Here is a 19,240-nt window from a genome sequence, read left to right as displayed (position 1 = left end):
AGCTCCTTCCCCCCTCAATTACTATTTCACCAACAAACCACCCTCACTGTTACGAGATTACCTAAAGTTGGTTACCCAGGTATTAATTTATATTCTGAAAGGCACAAAACTAGTAAGGAGAGTTGCCATGGTTAGTAAAATTAGCAGTAGGTCCAACTGGCCTATTTCAACTCTTTACAGAACTTCTGACAGTTTTAATTTAAAAGTTTCCCCAAAAACTTGGAGTAGCCAAGCTTTTTTCTTTGTAAACCAGCTAGGCGCATACCACAGCTTTATGGGCCATTCAAAGTTGAAATTATAACGTTCAAGTTAATGTGTCCATTAATTTACATACATCGTCAGCTTCAAATACTGACTCATGTTTATGTTTCATTTAATACTTATCTAATAACAGAGCTAACAGCTTTTTGCTAAATGTCCAAGCCCTCAAAATTGAAACAGGAAAAAACAAGAAAAAGAGTTCCTGTGCTGCCAGGGGTAAGGATCACAGTTTGGACACCCCAGCATTAACTTTCCAGGTGCTCATTAACCAGGTGTGTATTTTCAGCATGTTCTGTTCTTAGAGCTCTTGCACACATTCATAATTTCTCAGGTGTTGAATGTACATGTTACACTTAAAAAGTCAGCCTGGCCAAAAGCATGCAAAAACAAACAGCTAACTGACCCAGAAAGTCACAAAAAATACATCAGGCTTCAAGTGTCGCACTTAAAAAAAGACAAAGAAAACCTGTGAATTTCAACTGATCAGAATGTCTGCTAACTAGTGTCTTATTGCAAGGCACATCAATACCCATCGCGTAAAGGACACACAAAATTACACAAAGCTACAGAATAATACATTATGCATTACATGTTCTATAATTCTCAATTGAAAAAGAATACGCTTACCATCTGAGCTCATACTGTTACTATCGAACCAACCTTTATTTAAAAAAAACAGTAAAACAACATTGCGGTCAGTAGTTTCAAGAAAGCCTAACAGTATCATTATATGCTGCTCTTCCTTTATTACCATCTTACAATATTCAGTCACTGTATAGTTACTGTAGATTCCTTACCATTCCCACAGATCTTTTTGACTACCAGTCCACAGTCCAACTTAATACTGGCTCCACAGAAATGCACGAACAAAGTAAAACTATTCACATAAGGGAAGGCACCACCCACCTTGTATAAGCAGCAGTCACGCCACCAAACCCCACCAGCAGCTCTTGTCGTGACAAAGTTCCTGAAGTAGCCAGACTTTCTCCAGTCCTCAAAGCCTTCCACACCAGCCAGTTTTGTCCCAGAACAGATCCACAGCACAAATCCTTTCCCCACAGTAAGTACTATTTCCAATCCAAGCAACTCCACCTCCAAGGCAGCTTCTTATTAAAGAATTATGACTCCTCCAAAACAGTAGTGGGTTCTTTCCTGATGAATGATGGTCCCAGAACTATACAAAAGGTTACTTCAGCTTCCGCACACTTCGCCTCTTGAAGTTACCAAGGTCAGTCTGCCCTACTTTCCAGTAGAAACCTGGGTAAACATTAAAGAAAACTTTTATTAAACATCTATAAATTCTACATTACATAAGAAAATGGTGATTCATTCTTGTTAACACACTTGTGCATTGTACAGTACTATTCCATACTGAACAACATCCATTCATCTTTAACAGTTTTTCAAGTAAATTCCACACATTTCTCATTTACAACAAGGCATGTAAGCCTAAGTAACTCTTCTGGGCAATTTTGTAATAGTCTTTATGTCATATTTTGTTTACTTTCATTTCCCTGTGACTCATTCCTCCTCGAGAGAGAGTTGGCCAGCTAGTAGGCATTTCACCCACCCACAGTGGGAAGGTGCACATCCTTCACTCCTTGCTAGACACTGGGGGAGAAGTTGTTATTCTGGTACAATATAGCTACAACCCTGTACAAAAACATACGTCAGGTGCAATGTAGAAGCTCACTTCACCCCATTCCCCATCCACCCCTATCAACTCCCAAAATACTCTGAATTTTAATTTCTATTCCAAATTAAAGGAAAAGGGTGCTGATTTGTTAACAGTTCAATAGTCACTCTTCAGCAGTAACAGTCTAAACTCAATTTTCAATTATAACCAATGGGAATATGCTATAATCACAGGTTATACAGAGGCTTTATAATGTATCGGCCATTATTAATCTGAAATGTCATGCAAGAATGCAGCCACCTTGCTTCAAAAAAGGACATTACATTGGCAGCGTTCAGAGAGGTGAGAGGCAAAAAGCCTTACAAATTGAAGGAAACTAATGTGTCAATGTTGCTATGCTATTGGTTAAAGAAGAAACTTTGACCAGAATACCAGAGAACTCCTTATTCTTCTTTGAACAGTGCCATGAAATTTCTAGCATCCACCTGAACCAGCAAATTGACAAACAGGGTTTCAGTTTAATATCTCCTCTAAAAGGACAGTACCTTATTAATTTAGTGTTCAATCAATGCCTGGAGTCCATCTAGATTATTTGCTTATATACAGCTTGAACCCATTACTCTGACTCAAAAGTTGAATGCCATACCAAATCATCTAAGCTGACAATTCCATCATATTAGATTGATTTATTTATTTGTAAATGTGATTAGCATTTGGATCAAACTATCAGGCAAAATAGAAGTCAAGGATATTAGGGGTATTCAAAATGCAATTTAACGCTCAGCTCAGCAAGCTGGAGTGTCAAAGAGATGAGCTTCAACAGGCCAAAAAGGCTTTACATATCCAACTTTTTCACCGTTTTCAGATATAATCAGACTGAAAAAAGCAACTTCTAACGCAACAAAACACGCCAAGGTGCTTCACAGAGGCACTATAAATCAAAACATAATTCAGAGCCACATCTGGATAGTTGACAAAAAGCTTAGTCAAAGAGGTAGGTATTAAGTATTGTAAAGCAGGAAAGAAAGTTAGAGCGGCAGAGAGGTTTAGGGAAGGGGTTCCAGACCTTAGAACGTACACATTTGAAAGCATAGCCACCAATGGTGGAACAATTAAAATTGAGAAACTCAGGGAGGCTGTAAAAAGAGCGCAGGTATCTTGAGAGGTTGGAGGGCTGAAAGAGATTACAGAGATAATCAACAGACCATCAAGGGATTTGAAAACAAGGATGGGGATTTTTAAAACGAGACACTGTTTAACATGTAGGTCAGTGAGCATCAGGGTGACGGGTGAACAGCATCTGGTGCAAGTTAGGACTTGGGCAGCAGAGATTTGGATGACTCACGTTTAAAGGGTAGAATGTGGTAGCCAGCCATGAGCACATTAAAATAATCAGGTAGGGAGGTAACAAAAGCATGCATGAGGGTTTCAGCAGGAGAGCTGAGGCAGGTACAGAGGCAAGCAATATATTGGAGGTGGAAACAGGCAGTCTTAGGTGATCAATGGGATGTGTTTGAAAGCTCATCTTGGAGTCAAATATGACATTAAGGTTGTGAACAGTATGGTTCAACCTCATCGGTGGTGAGGGACCAGTTTGTGGTGGGGACCGAAGACAATATTTAAGTACTGTAACGAGCAGTCACACTGTTGCCCACTAGCCTTTCCCCATAGTGTTGTGGAGCACTGCACCCTTAAGGACTGTATTGATTAAAACCGCTTGCAACCTTTATAATCAAAAAGGCTAAAATAGTCACAAGCTTGGGAATTAAGTACAGCCAATTTACTTGTTTATTCATGACCTCTAAATACTATGGTGCTGGCTATAGGGACAGCACTTTCACCTGCTGCCTATGACTGGAACATTTGAGAAATTCCCAACCAAGCAGGCTAAGTCTGCATTAACTACATACGCACCACAGCATCAAAACTGCTTTTACAACTTTGCAGCAAGTGAACATTTAGGAATCTTGAACGTGGACAACTTAATGATGTTACTAAACCATCTAGAGCTGAAAGGAAAAGGATGATTCAGTGCAACAAAACCTAGTACACAGTGAACAAGTAGAGAAAATTGAGATAGTAACTAAACTTTACAAATGTGCTGAATATTAAGTTTCAAATTTTATAAATGGAATTAAAAAAACTTAAGGGTATATGATCTATCCTTTGTGCCAAAACATGACTTGAAGTTTCAGTTTTTAATGTATGACAGAAAAGCCATATAAACAGTGCAAAGGCCAGTATCAATTTTTGTGGTCCAACGAACTTTATTCTGGTAGCTAATCAACTTTCCTGAACCTTTAGTAATTACGTCAGCTTCTATCCTTAATAACATAGGTCTTCTAAATGTTGTCTTCACAGTTGAGTGCAGCTATATACAGTAAAAATGGCCCCTGTATATGGTGGAAAGAACACTTCAACAGTAATAATAGCAGGACATGGCTGGCTATTCACTGACCTTAGATTGCTCCCCTTATACCAGTCACTATAAGACAAAAGGTGCCTCAACTGCTGAATTTCACCCACGTCCTCAGCATGCTAGCTAGTGTACATATTATGGAAGAACTTTAACAGAACACAGATCAGATAAGAGAAAGAAAATAAGAAGTTTGGGAGTTAAAGGAATAAACACACCCATGTTATTTGCAAGTTAATGTGTTACTTTGTTTTCTATTGCTGAAGATGATATCAGGCAGTAACTTGCACTAACAAGTTAGAGTGGAATTTCCCAGCAATCTTCTAAACCCTACCGATCAGCAACCATAAAACCATGATTACAAAAACCCTGACAATTCACAAAAGGTCTACTCCTCAACATTGCAAATATTTATAAAGTTTCATATCTTTTATAAACAAGGTTTGGGTACTTTAAATATTTATCTTCTGTTTATTATATTCACAATAACACAATTACATTTCTTTGCCAGTTATCCTAGCTCCATGTACTAAAAACGTTTTTCAGATCCTCTATCTTTTTAATAAGTTCTGAATAGAGTGTGAATTTCAATTTAACCCTTAGAAACAGTACACAAGTGAAAAGTGCATCCAGTAGAGTGCATACATCTGCCATGCTGTGTTAACTCAACATTTTTACAATTACAAGGCTCTTCCTTGGGCTTTTCTCTGCCTGGTTGATGCTCTATAAGCACAAAGCTGAAAAAGAGGAACACTTTTATTAAGAGCTTCCATCTCACTGAGGAGGCTTCAAGCCAGTCCACATCCAACCTGCTCTGAATACTCTGTTCACATTTTGATAGTTGTGACAAATTCCACCACAGCAGCTGAGACAATCCACAACATTCTAAAACAATCAACAACATTCTAAAAAAGTCAATACACCCCATCTCCCAATAATAGATTCTTTAAAAAAATTCTAGGATCCAGTTCTTCACCAAAAACTAATCAGTTCTTCCTTGGGTCATACCCTATGTCCACCATGTTTCACTGAAATGCATCCACTAGTTTTTGAGTTACATTGTTTGTTTATAAACAGACTAACAAACAGGGGCAAAAGCTTTACCTCTGTCCACCTTCAAGGTAATCAATGCCTTCAACTGAAAAACTGGCATTCCTCATTCATCAATGGAAATTTTAGCATTACCATGAATAGTACTGTAGATATGGAACAGGATTTGGAAGAGATCCACACAGTGTGAAGGAGCTGAATTAATAATGTGAAGGCCATTAGAGCAATTTAGCATAGGTTCTTCAATCAGTAATGTTAATGGAAGTCCCCTTGCTGGCTATACATAAATTACAGTGACACTAGAACTTAAAAGTGCAGACAGGCAGGGAGATTTCAGTCCCCATTTAATAGCAGAACACTGGTCAGTTGACAAATAAATATGACCAGCCATGGGTCATCTGCTGCTTCCATTGCACTCCAAGTAAGTTTTAACAAAGCTTTTTAAAAATGGTGACATTAAGAAAAAATATTGCACAAACTCAGCAAAAACTTGGAACATTAACCAGGTTACCAATGACAACTCCCACCCAGTTCCTCCTCAACTAGGTTAGCAGCACTGCTTACGCAAAAATACTACTTTAAACAAAACATAAGTAGACGATGGGTGAAGATGAAGTGACTCAGACTTTATTACTATGTAGTTTGCTTTGGACTATTTGTGCAGCAAGGTTAAGGGCAGTTATTAATTATGATTGATTGTCTATAGGAGATTTTCCAGACTCATTATGCTGCTTTGTACTGCAATGTACTTTTGGAACCCTAAAGACTAAAATGATACCCTGGATACTACAGCATAACACTTCAACTTCTGCCAATACAATTATCAGTAAGGACAGGAGCATTTTTTAATCTAACCCAAGAAATATAACTGAATATAAGAAACATGACCACAGTTTTTAGGTACAATACATCGGCAAAAAAAAGAAATTCCTAAAATAACATGTAGTGACAAAAATGTAAAGACAGAAAAGAGCTATTTGTAGGCTATAATTGAATCCTGCACTTAATTTGTCAACCAAACCTCAAAATTTACAGTTTGCAACTCTCGTGCTCCTACTAAATCCACATATGTCCAAAATAATTCAATGCACAAGATCTTGAAGAGCTCGTGGTACTAGCTCGTAAGAGAGTATAAAATTAATGTTGCACAAGATAGCCAGCCTAATCTAGCAATGTGCTTTTTAGAAAAAAGAGCTGAGCATGCATTCTCATTATCAGCATTTAATCCTAACTCCAACCCTACCTGCTCCTAACCATTCTGAAACACCAACCGTACAAAAATGAACACTGGTCATACATAGGTGTAAATGGACTGTATTCAGCTATCAATTACTATGCAAAACCTCAATGTAAAAAGGCCCAAGAATGTAAGCAGGTTACACAATACATTTTAGAATTTAAAAAATCTTACACAGTGTAATCACTGTACACAAGGTTGTCGACCTTGTTTGTTCTATTTGAGATGGTAGTTTACATAACTAATTAGTCAGTTTTGCAGTTACTCTTACGTCCACAATAACAGTATTCACTATCCAATAAATTGGTGGCTCCGCTTTCGCCTGCCTAGGCCTCAAGATCTGGAATTCCCTCCTTAAAGGAGGAAAGAAAAGCAGACAGGTTTGAGAGACTCATTAAAACCTACCTCTTTGACCAAGCTTTGTCCATCTTCCCAAATATTGCCTTCTGTGGCTCAGTGTCAAATTTTGCATTATAATGCTCCTGTGAAGCACCTAAAGGACATTTTATCACATTAGAGGCACTACATAAATACAAGTTTTGCTTATAAATTTTGTTTTTGATTAACCATACAAATGCAGCCAAAAGTTTAGGGGCAGCCCCTTCCAACAGCTAGATGGGCATAAACCTCTCACAACAACATAAATCTGAACTCAAGAAGCTAGTCATCATCCAGAACAAAGCAGCCCAGATTTACACCCCATCCACTGCTTAAACATGCAGCATGTACTATCTACAAAGGGCACTCCAGCCACTCGTTAAGGTTTCTTCAACAGCTTCTCCCAAACCTGCGGAGCAAGAGCATGGGAACACCACCACTTTACATATTCCCCTTCAGGTCACGCACTATCCCGACTTGCAAATATTTCGCTATTCCTCATCATCACTGGGTCAAAATCCAGGAGCTCCTTTTTGAAAAGCACTATGGTGTACCTTCACCACACTGATTGCAGCAATTCAAGAAGGCAACTCATCACCACCTCCTCAAGGGCAATTAATAATAAGCAATAAATGCTGGCCTTGCTATTGACACCTGTACCTCATGGATAAAAAAAAAATCAAACGTAATGATTTTTTCCATTGAATATTTTAAGAACTACAATCCTAACACCTTTAGCATATTTTGTTAGAAGAATTTAACTGACCATTGAAACTCAGATAATATGCCATGATTAATATTTTTATAAAGAACCACCAGTTTAACACTAGCTTATCCTGAATTCTTCACTCCCAGGATGTTTTGACCTTATTGTACAACTGACACTGATTAGGCTTTAGCTTAGTATAGCTAAATCTAAACAAAGGGTTAAAGTTAAAAATGGGGCTTGGATTGATAGAAAATTCCTTGGTCTACCCTAAAATATTGTGGTAATTGCACCCTACTGGCTCAGTGAATTGGATTTTTAACTTGCCCAACATGTAAATGAATTATTTCTCTCTTTTAGATTCAGCTGGATAGTTATTTCAAGGGTTGAATCTGCAGGTGTAATTCTGTTTCATTCTACAAGTACATTGTTCATGGGTAAGATGCCAAATGCAGTTGAAATAATAAGCAGTTTAAGGTTAAATATGGCTTCGAAATCCTGAGGGATCCTGTCCTGAGTTGAAAAACATCAGGGATCAAAAGCTGCTGCTACTAGGGCAAGCCAAAAGTCTGGTTAAATTTTCACATTCACATTCCACCTTCCAAGTTGCTAACCCAACCAGTGTTAAATCCCATTTTATTTTCAACTCTCCAAATTTAAACTAGACACACAGATTTAAAGTGAAAAAAAAAATAAACTGTCCTAACTGAAGGCAACACAACTTTCATGAGAACAGGCACAAACCAAGAGGGAGTCTCACTGTGGCTTTAATGCTGTCTTTATTACCCAAATTACACTGGACAAAAGCTGCTGGCATTACCTTACTGCCTTTCCACAAAGCCTACGTTTTACACTTATCCGCGTGATAAGCAATGGCAGTACAGAAAGTCACCTTTCAATTTTTTACTCATGGTAATATCAAGCTCCTGCATCAGCTCTTCTCAACTGATAATAACCAACCTTGCCAGATGACTGTTAGCAGCATATCAGAGCAATCAAAACAGTGTAATCACAAACCTCCACTGGCATCACAGCTATTACTGCATAAGTGCATTTAAAAAAACAGTACATTTTAGAAACAGAAAGTGAGCATCAGAAGGAGATGGGTCAATTTGCTCACCTAACTAAGTGCATTTCTTGGTATTAGCTTTCATTTTGCATGATTGTACAGCAGCTCGTACCAGAGACTGTATGAGTTAATTAGTTCTTAAGTGTAACCCCTCCCTCTTAAGGCTATTTTCCACAGACGCTCGTGTGCATTTTCCCTCCATACTTTTTCCTTTGCCAATTTCTTCCTCTCTCTTTGGTATCCTGCCTTAGTGCTTATTCTTCAACTGTAAGTCATAACAGCCTATTTACAGACCATTCAACTGCAAGGGGCATCACAGTTAAACTGAACCTACCCTTGCCCTAGCTACACAGTCATATATTTTTTTATCCCTATACAGAGTCGGTAAGTGGAAAGCCTGTCTCTCCTTAATCCAGATGTGCTAAGGTCAATTATAGCATCTCCTCCTCCATTCAAGCAAAGATCACTAAGCTACCTAGCTAATGCTAGAGTTGATTTTGTATTTGTAATTTCTGTTAAGAAACTTCCAAAACTGCAAACTTGAATTATGTATAATTGTAAACTTACTCAAATCAAAACAGTTTATACTACACTCCTAGAGACAGGCCTGTTATATAAATTATCAACAGCCATATTGAATGGCCAAAGTCTTTACATTGTTATCCAGTATACAACTTCCTTTGGCTTTGATTAAGTTCTGCAGCCACACGCAAAATCACAAACATGACCCTTGAACAGCACGCACAAATCTCGTATGTGTAATTATTCTGATATTGGGGTGGTAAATGTGTAAATGGAATTTGTTTGGGAGACCCCAGCAGGCCCAGAATGGTGGATAGTGATGTAGATTGTTTAATTAATGAAAATTAATATGCTAGACATGGTACGAAACTCACTTTTACATCTTGCAATCCCTCAAAAGGGTTTTCAAAGCAACAGCTTTACATCTATGCAACTGAGGGGTCCACTGTTATCAAACATAAGCCTATATTAGGAACCCCATTACAACGGAACCCAATAGCTACAAACCTTCAATAGGTTTAGTACCATCTCCCTACTCCATTTGCTCGCAGTTTGCTTTACCTTATTTCCATAAAATATCAGAACTTGTTCTTAATAACACACCTTCATCTCTGAACTCAACATCACATCGGGCCTAATGAATTCAACAGACTCCACTTTTAGAGTCTCTCAACTACACAAAACACCCCCATAGGCTGTGTAAACTGTACATCCACTGCAGCAAGAGCCTACAGAAAACACAAGTTTGACAGATGATTTTTCAGATAGGTACAACTGTAAATTTCCTGTAAAATGCACATTATTGCCAACATTTACACAAAAAAATGTTTTCAGATAACAACACGCTCCTGCTATCACAGTAGAAACTTCATTCACAAATTTCAAACCAAACACATTGGACACAAAGACAGGTAGACTCCAACAATAAATATCTTTTACCATATCAACAACCACAACGAGAGAGTTCAGTGAACAGAAAACCCCTATAAGTATATTGTTTTTAAACTTATTCACGACTACTTCTTCAAAGAAGAAGGAACAGGGTTAAATTGGGCCCTTGCCTCAGATACCAAATTATATGTGGAAAAACATTTTAACTTCATGTTGCGCCTGAAAATAGTGCATTTCCAGTCGAGTATTTATCTCTCCCTACCCAATTCCAAGGGTAGCAATTTAATAACTGACAAGGTATATCCCCACCTGCTACATTTTCTGTTCCACAATCTGTTTGGGATGAATAGCATTAACCAGCACATACAACTTGGCAAAGAAATCAGTTGGTGATGCAAATGCTACACCATAATAAACATAATTAATATCAGAGTGCAGTCACACACTCTATATATTCAATGGTGTTACATTTGGCCCGCAATCACTAGTGCGTGTTGACAATATCACTAACAGTATTCAGTAAATACCATTTCCAAAATGCACCAAAGAAAGTCAGGACAGCATTATCATACCGACAACTTTTTCCACAAACTGGTGCGAAGTTCAGTGCTTAGATTTTGAATCCAAGATATGAAGTCTTGTTTAAATTTTCAAGAGCCAAATTGTCATAATGAATCTGGAAAATAAAGAGCTGAAATTCTCAACACATTAATATTTAAACAACTGGATGAACAGATAGCTAGTTACTCCGACTTATCTGTAAGAACAGAAAAGCATTTATCATACAATGCCAAAAACACATGGGACCAATGACACCATTATCAGAAGCATACTCAACACTATCTGCACAAATGCTAAAAAAGGTATCAACACATATGTTCTGGTTTGAATGACTCTGGCAGACAAACTTACTGGCCTGGGTATATAAAGACTGAAACAAGACTGAAGGGTTCTCAAATTTGAGATTAGCTGCTCCATTGTTCACAGAATCAATACTTTACACTGACTCTAGTAATCTATATCTGGCCAGTGTGAAAAATTCAATAATTCAGAGATGCAAAGCAACACTAAATGGTCAACAGGAGCAAGGACTAAACCAATCCTCGAACAAAGGCATGTGCATTTACAGTTTTACAGATTGAACACGTCTTAGCAGCAGCGGGCACTAAAATGTTGCTAAACTAGCCACCTATTTTCTCACTTCAAAAGAGGGGAAGGTGGTGGTTGTGAAGGGAAATACCTCCTCTATTCACTGAAATGACTTTGTTACAAATGACAAGTCAAAACAATGAAAACAGATCACTTTCCTATCTGATCACAACAATTCTAATAAATGGATTGGAGAGCCGGGCGGGGAAAAGAGTTTAACATCAGCGCCAGTTTTGTAGCAATTCGAGCAATGTTGCCTACCCCATAGGTAAAGACGTGCCCTGCTCTTGGGGGTGGGTGGGGAGGATATTTTAAATGTCTCTTTAACAACCCCCCCAACCCGGCGGGTGGGGTGCAATTACAATTGGCGGACGGAGGCTTACCTGGTAGCAGAGCCCGGGGCTCAGTGCAGTGAGGGTGTGAGAAGGCCCGGACAGTCCCGAGCCGACCCCAGCATGTCGCTGCTTCTCCTTCCTTCTCCTCTTCCTCCTGCTGCTTCTTGCTCCTCTTCCCCCTCTTGAAGGGGAGCTGATGATGGTGGGCTGAAGGGAGAGGGGAGGCCCGGGCTGGGTAAGGTGTCAACAATAGCCGAGGTAGCGGGGCGGCAGGGTGTGTGAGGCAGGCCGCATGGCCTCGCTCCTCTCCCGGCTCCTCTCTCTCGCTCTCCCCCCAGCCCCCCTCCCCGCGGAGCTCCGATTCTCTCTCCGCTGGCCTTTTTTTTTCCTCCAATTGTTTTGTTTCAGCGCCCCCGGCGCGCGACCCGTGCGTGCGCGTGACCGAGGCCGACGCTTACGCTCTCGAGGTCGTCACACTCCCGCTGTGGAAGCGCCTGGAAACGATTTAAGACGGCAGCAGCGGCGACACCGCCGACTCTTCCCTTATAAAAACATTGCCGAAAAGAAAAAAAAAACTTCCTGCCCCGTCTAAAAAATATATTTATTTTTAAAAGTAAAACTAATTAAAATATAAAACTAACTTAACTGGTGACGCCGACTGATATGCTTTCCCCCCCATCCCCTGCTCTCTTCTCTCCTCCTCCAGCCTCTCGCTCCCACCAACTGTCCACCGATTACCTACCGCATCGATATGGAATGTTGTGCCGGAAATCCCGCCTTCTCCCCTGCCTCGTGCTCCGCCCAATGCGCCACTCGGATTGGACCAGGCGAACGCCCGTCTCCCTTGCGTGAGCGGGTTCGAGCGCGGACGTCATGACATCAGAGGAGGGGAGGCTGCACGCATCTGTGCGTCGCTGGTTGTTGTGCCGTCTGGGACCTGGAGTTTTTTTCACTGGCTCACCTTCCCAACGCATAATGACAGAGGCTGTGATGGTGTTAACAAGTGTCAGTGTAATGAGTCACTTGGCAGCAGGGAGTTTTGACTCAATTGATGCAATTTTTTTAAAAGGCACTGGAAAAAGTTTGTTGTCTTTTAATTTGTCACTTCATTCACATTGGGTTAGTCAATCGTAACCTTTCAAAAGCTTTGCACCAGTGCCTACTGATTAATCATGGACAAGATGGTTTATCATCACTTTTAGTAATCATAAATGGCATTCCCAATCCTTCTCAGACTCTCTGCAGCCTTCGACCTGCTCCAGTGCCTCTCTCCACTGGGGTTAAGCTTCAGGTTTGGTTCCACTGTTTGCTACTATCATTCTTATGTCCAGTAACTGTCTTAGGGAACACTGGCAACAGGGGCTGAATTTAACGATTGTTATTTGAAAATTAAGACATTACTGATTTTACTTTGGATAGATCAGAATTAAGAAAGCTAGGCAGAAATGAAAAGCTTTGTTCATGTAGCAAGTGGTTAAGGTCTGCACTATCTGAGGCAGGTCCAGTCGACATAATCAAAAGGCAATTAAACTGCTTTCTGAAAAGGAAGAAAGTGCAGGGTTATGGGGAGAAAGTGGGGGACTGGCACGAGGTGAATTGCTCATTCGGAGAGCTGGTGCAGACACGACAGGATGAATGGCCTTCTGTGCTGTAACAATTCTGTGATTCTGTGAAGTGTAAGCTGTGAAGAGCACACAAAGAGGCAGCAAATTGACATAGACTGAGTGGGGAATAACATGGTAGATGGAATATAATGTGGGGAGTGCAAAGTTATCCTCTTTGGTAGGAAAAATAATAAATTAGAGTATTTTTTAAATGATGAGAAACTATGAAATGTTGATGCCCAGGTGAGTCCTTGGACCAAAAGCACAGATCATGCAATTAGGAAGGCAAATGATATGTTAGCCTTCAGTGCAAAGGGATTCAAGTATTATAGTAAAAAAGTCTTACAACAATTTTCTATAGGGTATTGGTGAGGCCACAGGTTGGATTTTCAATCTGGAGTCAGGGACCCAAATCATTTCCAAATCCCAACCCTGCATCACACTGGCATCAATGAAGTGACATGATTTTCATTTGAAAAGGACCTTATAGGCCCAGGGGCAAGTTTGACACCCAATAAGATACACCAGGAGCGGCCTAGAGGTGGCACCCAGTAACCAAGGGCCCTCTAAGATGAGGATGGAAGCCATAGGCATCTTAGCTGCAAGCAGAGCCAAATGAACAGGTTGCATCCACCTCTTCCTCAGTCTAAGGGGAAGCACCCTGCAGATGTGGGTATGAACGTAAGGTGCCATGTTGTTAGTTGCAATAATAATTCTAAAGCAGACTTGAGCGTTATTAATGCTTGATGTCAAAAGGGAAATAGAGGCGTCATACAGTTCCATGGTCTGTTGTGTGGGATAACTTAGGTGGCGAAATTCCCATTCTCAGTGTTTTTGGATGTCAGTAGGGTTCTTCAGATCTATGTGTTTCCAGGCTATTTTCTCTTTGATGAGAAGTGAGTTACACAGTCATCTGCCATAAGGGCTGAGAAGCACCCAAAGTAAAACATTGCTGAATTAGTGTGGCCCTTGCTAGCATGTCGGCTTGGCGATCACCAAGAGTCCTGTGACAGCCTGGTCAGTCTTCTTCAAATACTTGGGGACTGGGCACCTCAGGAGAACCTGCTTTGTCCTCCTCTTCCTCCTCTTCTTCCTTCTCTCCATCCTCCTCCGAGGAAGAGTGATGTTCCAAGTCCTCCTCTTTATTTCATTCCAGACCTCTTTGTATAATCACTTTGTGGAGCACACAACACATGACCACAATGCAACTGGCCTGGCTCATACCTGAGGGCATCACCCGAGTGGTCAAGGCAACCGAAGTGCATCTTCAAGATGCCAATGGTCTGCTCAATGCAGGTTCGTGTTCGAAGATGGCTTTGGTTCTGTAGTGACTCTCTCTATCCATGTCTGGCTACCGGATGGACATCAGGAGCCATGTTCTCAGAGGATAACCCTTAACCCCCAGCAGCCACCCATAGCAAGTGGATTTTAGCCTGAGGAGATGTGGCACCTGGGATTCTAAAGGATGAAGGAATCATGACAGCTGCCGGGAACCGAGCACAGACCTGCAAGATCTGTTTCCTGTGATCATCGACCAGCTGGATAAGCCTTTTTTGTCCAGGAATCTGCCTCAATGGTCTTTTAGTGCTTTAATGGCTACATGGGTTCAATCAATGACCCACTGGATCTGAGGGAATTCAGACGGACGGTCCGCCCGTCCATGGGTCAATTGAGATTCTTAAGTTGCCAACTAACGGCCACTTAAGGGTCTCTTCCACACACACCACAATTCGCCCACAGCGGGTGGAGGCTGAATGGGAAGCTGGAAGTTTTCACTGCTCAGGTTAGAAGTAGGCAAGAGGAGGTTACCTCCTTCATGTGAATCCCAGTTCCTCTCCATGTACTGACCCTGTCCTGGCCAGCCTCCCACCCCCATTTGGCCACCTCAGTGGCAGTGCAGATCCTGTCAGGCCCTGGCAATACCAACCCCCTTAACTTACCTTGATGTCAAACTGCAACAAAGATTTCAGTTGGGGACTGGATGCAGTCCCAGCAGAGGCCGTCACTCTTGGTGGTACTCCTGGGATCAGAGAGTTGCTGGCCATTTGGCCCAGCTCAAGCCAATTAACGGCCCACTCACCATTAAATTGCTGCAGGGCAAGTCCCTGGAGCGGGGGTGGGTTCACACCCAACTTTTACAGGGGGACCCCAGTGCAATAGAAAATTCCACCTTTAGAATGTTCATGAAAACTGTAAACAGCAGCTCAGAGCGTCCATAACTCAATTTTTTTTTTTACAACTGGTCAAATCTAGCATTGTGAGAGGATTTCAAATTCAGAATAGCAGCTCAAAGTCAAAGCGATTGCACCTACTGCTTTCCAAGTTCGATTAGCTTATTCAGTATTGAGAGTGGGAATCAAACCATGAAGCTTCATGTATGGCGGAAATGAATTTTTAAAAAAACTTCAGTTTATAAAAGGAAAGGGCAACAAATGAATTAATATATCATCACCTCCAAATAGCCCCCAATCTGCACTCCAACCTGATTTGGACATATTTCACTGCTCCTTCATCCTTGTTGGGTCAAAATCCACATAACTGACAGCTCTTATCAAACCCACAAATAGCATCCTATGTGACTATGTCAAAGGGAAACTATCTTTCCTCATCCTTTTCAAGCTGTCTGCAGCCTTTGACATGGCTGACCACACCATCCTCCTCCAACACTTCTCCACTGTCACCCAGCTGGGAGGGACTGTTCTTGCCTGGCTCCATTCTTATCTATCTAATCATAGCCTGAGAATCATTTGCAATGGCTTCTCTTCCTGCTGCTGCAACGTTAGCCTCTGGTTCCCCTAGGATCCATCTTTTCTCATCAACATGCTGCCCCTTGGCAACATCATCCAAAACCACACTTTTCACATCTACACTGATGACACCCAGATCTATCTCACTACCACCACTCTTGAATCCTCCATTTTTGCTGAATTATCAGACTGCTTATCCAATGTTCAGTCATAGATGAGCAGAAAGCTCCTTCAGTGAAATACTGGGAAGACGAAAGCCTTTGTTGTTGGTGCATGTTCCAAACTCTGTTCCTTAGCTACTGACTCCAATCCTTCCCCGGCAACTGTCTGAGACTAAACCAACTGTTTGTAATCTTGGCATTAAATTTGACCCCAGATGAGCTTCCAACTGCATATTTTGCACCATCATGAAGACAGCCTTTTCCACTTCCGTAAAATTGCCTGCCTTTGCCCCTGCCTCAGCTCACCTGCTGTTGAAACCCTCATTCTTATGTTACCTATGCCTATACCATTCTTATGCCTATGTTATCTCTAGACTTGACTATTTCAATGCACTCCTGACTGGTCTCCCACTTTCGACCCTCCATAAACTTGAGGTCGTCCAAGATTCTGCTGCCTGTGTCTAAACTTGCATCAAGTTCTGTTCACCCAGTGCTGGTTGACCTACATTGGCTCCTGGTCAAGCAATGAGTTGATTTTAAAATTCTCATTTTTGTTTTCAAAACCCTCCATGGTCTCACTTCTCCCTATCTCTGTAATCTCCTCTAACCCCACATTTTTCCAAGATATCTGCACTCATCTAATTCTGGCCTCTTCAGTATCCTCAATTTTAATTACTCCACCATTAGTTGTTGTGCCTTCAGCTGCCTAGGCCCTAAGCTCTGGAATTCCCTCCCCATACCACTCCGCCTCTCTACCTCACTTTCCTCCTTTTAGACACTCCTTAAAACCTACCTCTTTGACCAAGCTTTTCACAGAATCAAGCTTTTGGTTATCTGACCTAATATCTCCTTCTGTGGCTCAGTGTAATGTTTAGTTTATAATGCATCATCTTGGGATATGTTCTTACATTAAAGGTGTTAAAATATATAATTTGTTGTTGTGACAATGAAATCCATAAGTTACTCCCATTGTTGTTGGAGGTGAAGGTGGAGGGGACAGGGAGGGGGTTTAAGAAGATGGTATGCAGTAGAGGAAAGAAGTGGGAGGTTATCTTTGCATTCCAGGATGAGTGAGCAGTTTTGGTAGACAAGAGCAGGACCAGATGGCGCTTAATGTGGTCCAGCCAGATCTAGTGATTATCTGCCACATCCTGACCAAGTCTGCGTCCTTTATGCATTTAAGGGAATAGAGTTGATGGTTACACTGGGGAATGACTGGGGTGGAGGAGAGAAATGGGGACAGGGGCATCAAAGATAGAGATGAAGGTGTTGTTTATCAGATTGGTAGTTTCAGAAATGTCATGGTGAACAGAGGGCCAAAGGCTAGAGCGTTGGGATTTTGAAAGTGCAGCAATAAGTGAATAGGAGGAAAGTTTCTCCTAAGATGGACACTGAAGAAGGTAAGATTGGGTGGGGTAAGTAAAATGTGGGTGGAGAGTAATACAAGTAAATGATCTGAGATGGCCTTATCTGTGATTGATACAATGGTAATAACAAAGGCCACATGAGATGGCAAGGTCAAAAGGGTGGCTGTAAATAAGGGTTGGGGAGGTTATATGGAGGAAGCTATTAAAGGCGGATAAGAGGGCAGTTAACTCAGAGGAGAGAGAGCATAATGACATAAAGTGGAGGTTGACATCACCAAGGATGAAAAGTTGCTTGATGCTGAGGCTGAGGAAGGAAAGCAGTGAAGGTATCTTGGTGAGAAAATTTTTATGGTACTTGGGTGAGTAGTAGTAAATGAAAATTTTAAATGAGAGATGAGCGGGGTGGAACAAGTGGGATGTTCAAAGGAGGAATAAGTACTGAAGGAGTAGAGAAACAGACCATGGTGAGAATTAGTGATAAGAGCCAAACCACAATGGCAATAATCTGGGCAGGGCAAATAGTGGAAGGTAAAGCCAGGAGGTGAGGCTTAATTTTGGGGAAGGGCATCATCACCACTCAGCCAGGTTTCAGCCAGGGCCATGATGTCGATGCCTTCATCCGCAATGAGCTCCTGGTTGGCAAGAGCCTTGTTCACAAGTGAACAAGTCCTATTTCTCATGTTCTTATACATTTGAAGCTGGGCTAGACAGATTTTTGGTCTCTTGGGGAATTAAGGGATATGGGGAGCGGGTGGGAAAACAGAGTTGAGGTCCAAGATCAGCCATGGTCGTATTGAATGGCTGAGCAGGCTCGATGCGCCTGTGGTCTACTCCTGCTCCTATTTCTTATGTTCTTATATTCTTAATGGACAGTCTAGAGGGAGATACAGAGAGGGGTGGTGAAAGCTAATCCACTGGCAGAGGCCACAAGTTCAGCATTGACAGGGTTGTATTGGACAGGAAGGAGATTGGCAAGATTAGCCCCCAGCAGGAATTAATGGCAGAGTGGTGTACATCGACCAGCAGGTTCTGGAGATTCGCAACACATTTCTTTTCACCCTGAGCTTGCTGGCCAATTTGCGGATCAATAACAATGTGTGTCATTAACACGCAGTTATTTTTTTCAGCAGGGTTCAGTTCTTTATCCCTCCAAGACTTTCACTGCTCTGTTGAAGGCTTAGTAATTTAATCGTGTTAATGCAATAGGAAATTATGTGTGCTGAGGCTATATTGTCTCAGGCAATTTGCTAAATGCAGAATGTAATCATCAGCAAAAGAATGAATATATTTGGATGATGACTGCAGGAGATCATTAATATGGAGAGAGAGCAGAGCACTCGGCAACCCTGGGATGATGCATAAAAAGCTTGTTGTGATTTATTGGCCAACCATTGCTAAGCCATTCCAGTAGGTTTATGTTACACAAGGCAACAGATTGAGATTGTCCAAAGTCTTGTCACTAATTACACTCAAAACTCACCTGAGAGAGGAGGTTCATCCCATCTTTGGGGTTTAAATTTGAACTCAGAGGTGAAAAAATTATGTTGCTTCTAATACACTGCTCTACTCAGCCTCTCTAAATGTACATTACTGTGTTGTTAATGATTTCATGCCATGTGGAAAATATGCCAAATTAAGCATAATTCTCAATTCTATACTTCATCCCATGGGGCGGCAAGCCTTCTGAACTAAATAAATAACTTCAATAGTT

At 41.2% G+C, this 19,240-nt stretch overlaps 1 protein-coding gene and 1 long non-coding RNA gene across 8 annotated transcripts in view; one reads left to right on the top strand and one right to left on the bottom strand.

The window, feature by feature from the left end:
* Positions 1-8,121, top strand: part of LOC144683598 (uncharacterized) — a 55,547-nt gene extending 47,426 nt beyond the window's left edge. Inside the window, exons 2-3 of one of the 2 annotated variants that reach the window (XR_013577298.1) lie at positions 395-533; positions 8,045-8,121. This is a non-coding gene — a long non-coding RNA (uncharacterized LOC144683598). Of the gene's footprint in view, positions 1-394; positions 534-1,069; positions 1,138-8,044 lie in introns of those variants that run through there. The other variant, XR_013577299.1, reaches the window with a different exon arrangement.
* LOC144683597 (homeodomain-interacting protein kinase 1-like) overlaps positions 1-12,327 on the bottom strand; it is a 116,531-nt gene extending 104,204 nt beyond the window's left edge. For 4 of the 6 annotated variants that reach the window (XM_078546781.1, XM_078546776.1, XM_078546778.1 and 1 more), the window contains exons 1-3: positions 11,699-12,327; positions 7,006-7,093; positions 1,168-1,518 (exon numbers count right to left, since the gene is read on the bottom strand). The gene's annotated coding sequence lies outside the window, so the exon portion shown is untranslated. The remainder of the gene's footprint in view (positions 1-1,167; positions 1,519-7,005; positions 7,094-11,698) is intronic. The other 2 variants (XM_078546777.1, XM_078546782.1) reach the window with 2 other exon arrangements.
* Between the last annotated feature and the right edge of the window lie 6,913 nt (positions 12,328-19,240).

The sequence above is a fragment of the Cetorhinus maximus genome, chromosome 8, assembly GCF_964194155.1.
Source record: "Cetorhinus maximus chromosome 8, sCetMax3.hap1.1, whole genome shotgun sequence".
In the NCBI taxonomy this organism is placed as follows: Eukaryota; Metazoa; Chordata; class Chondrichthyes; order Lamniformes; family Cetorhinidae; genus Cetorhinus; species Cetorhinus maximus.
This window is presented reverse-complemented; position numbering and strand designations above follow the sequence as displayed.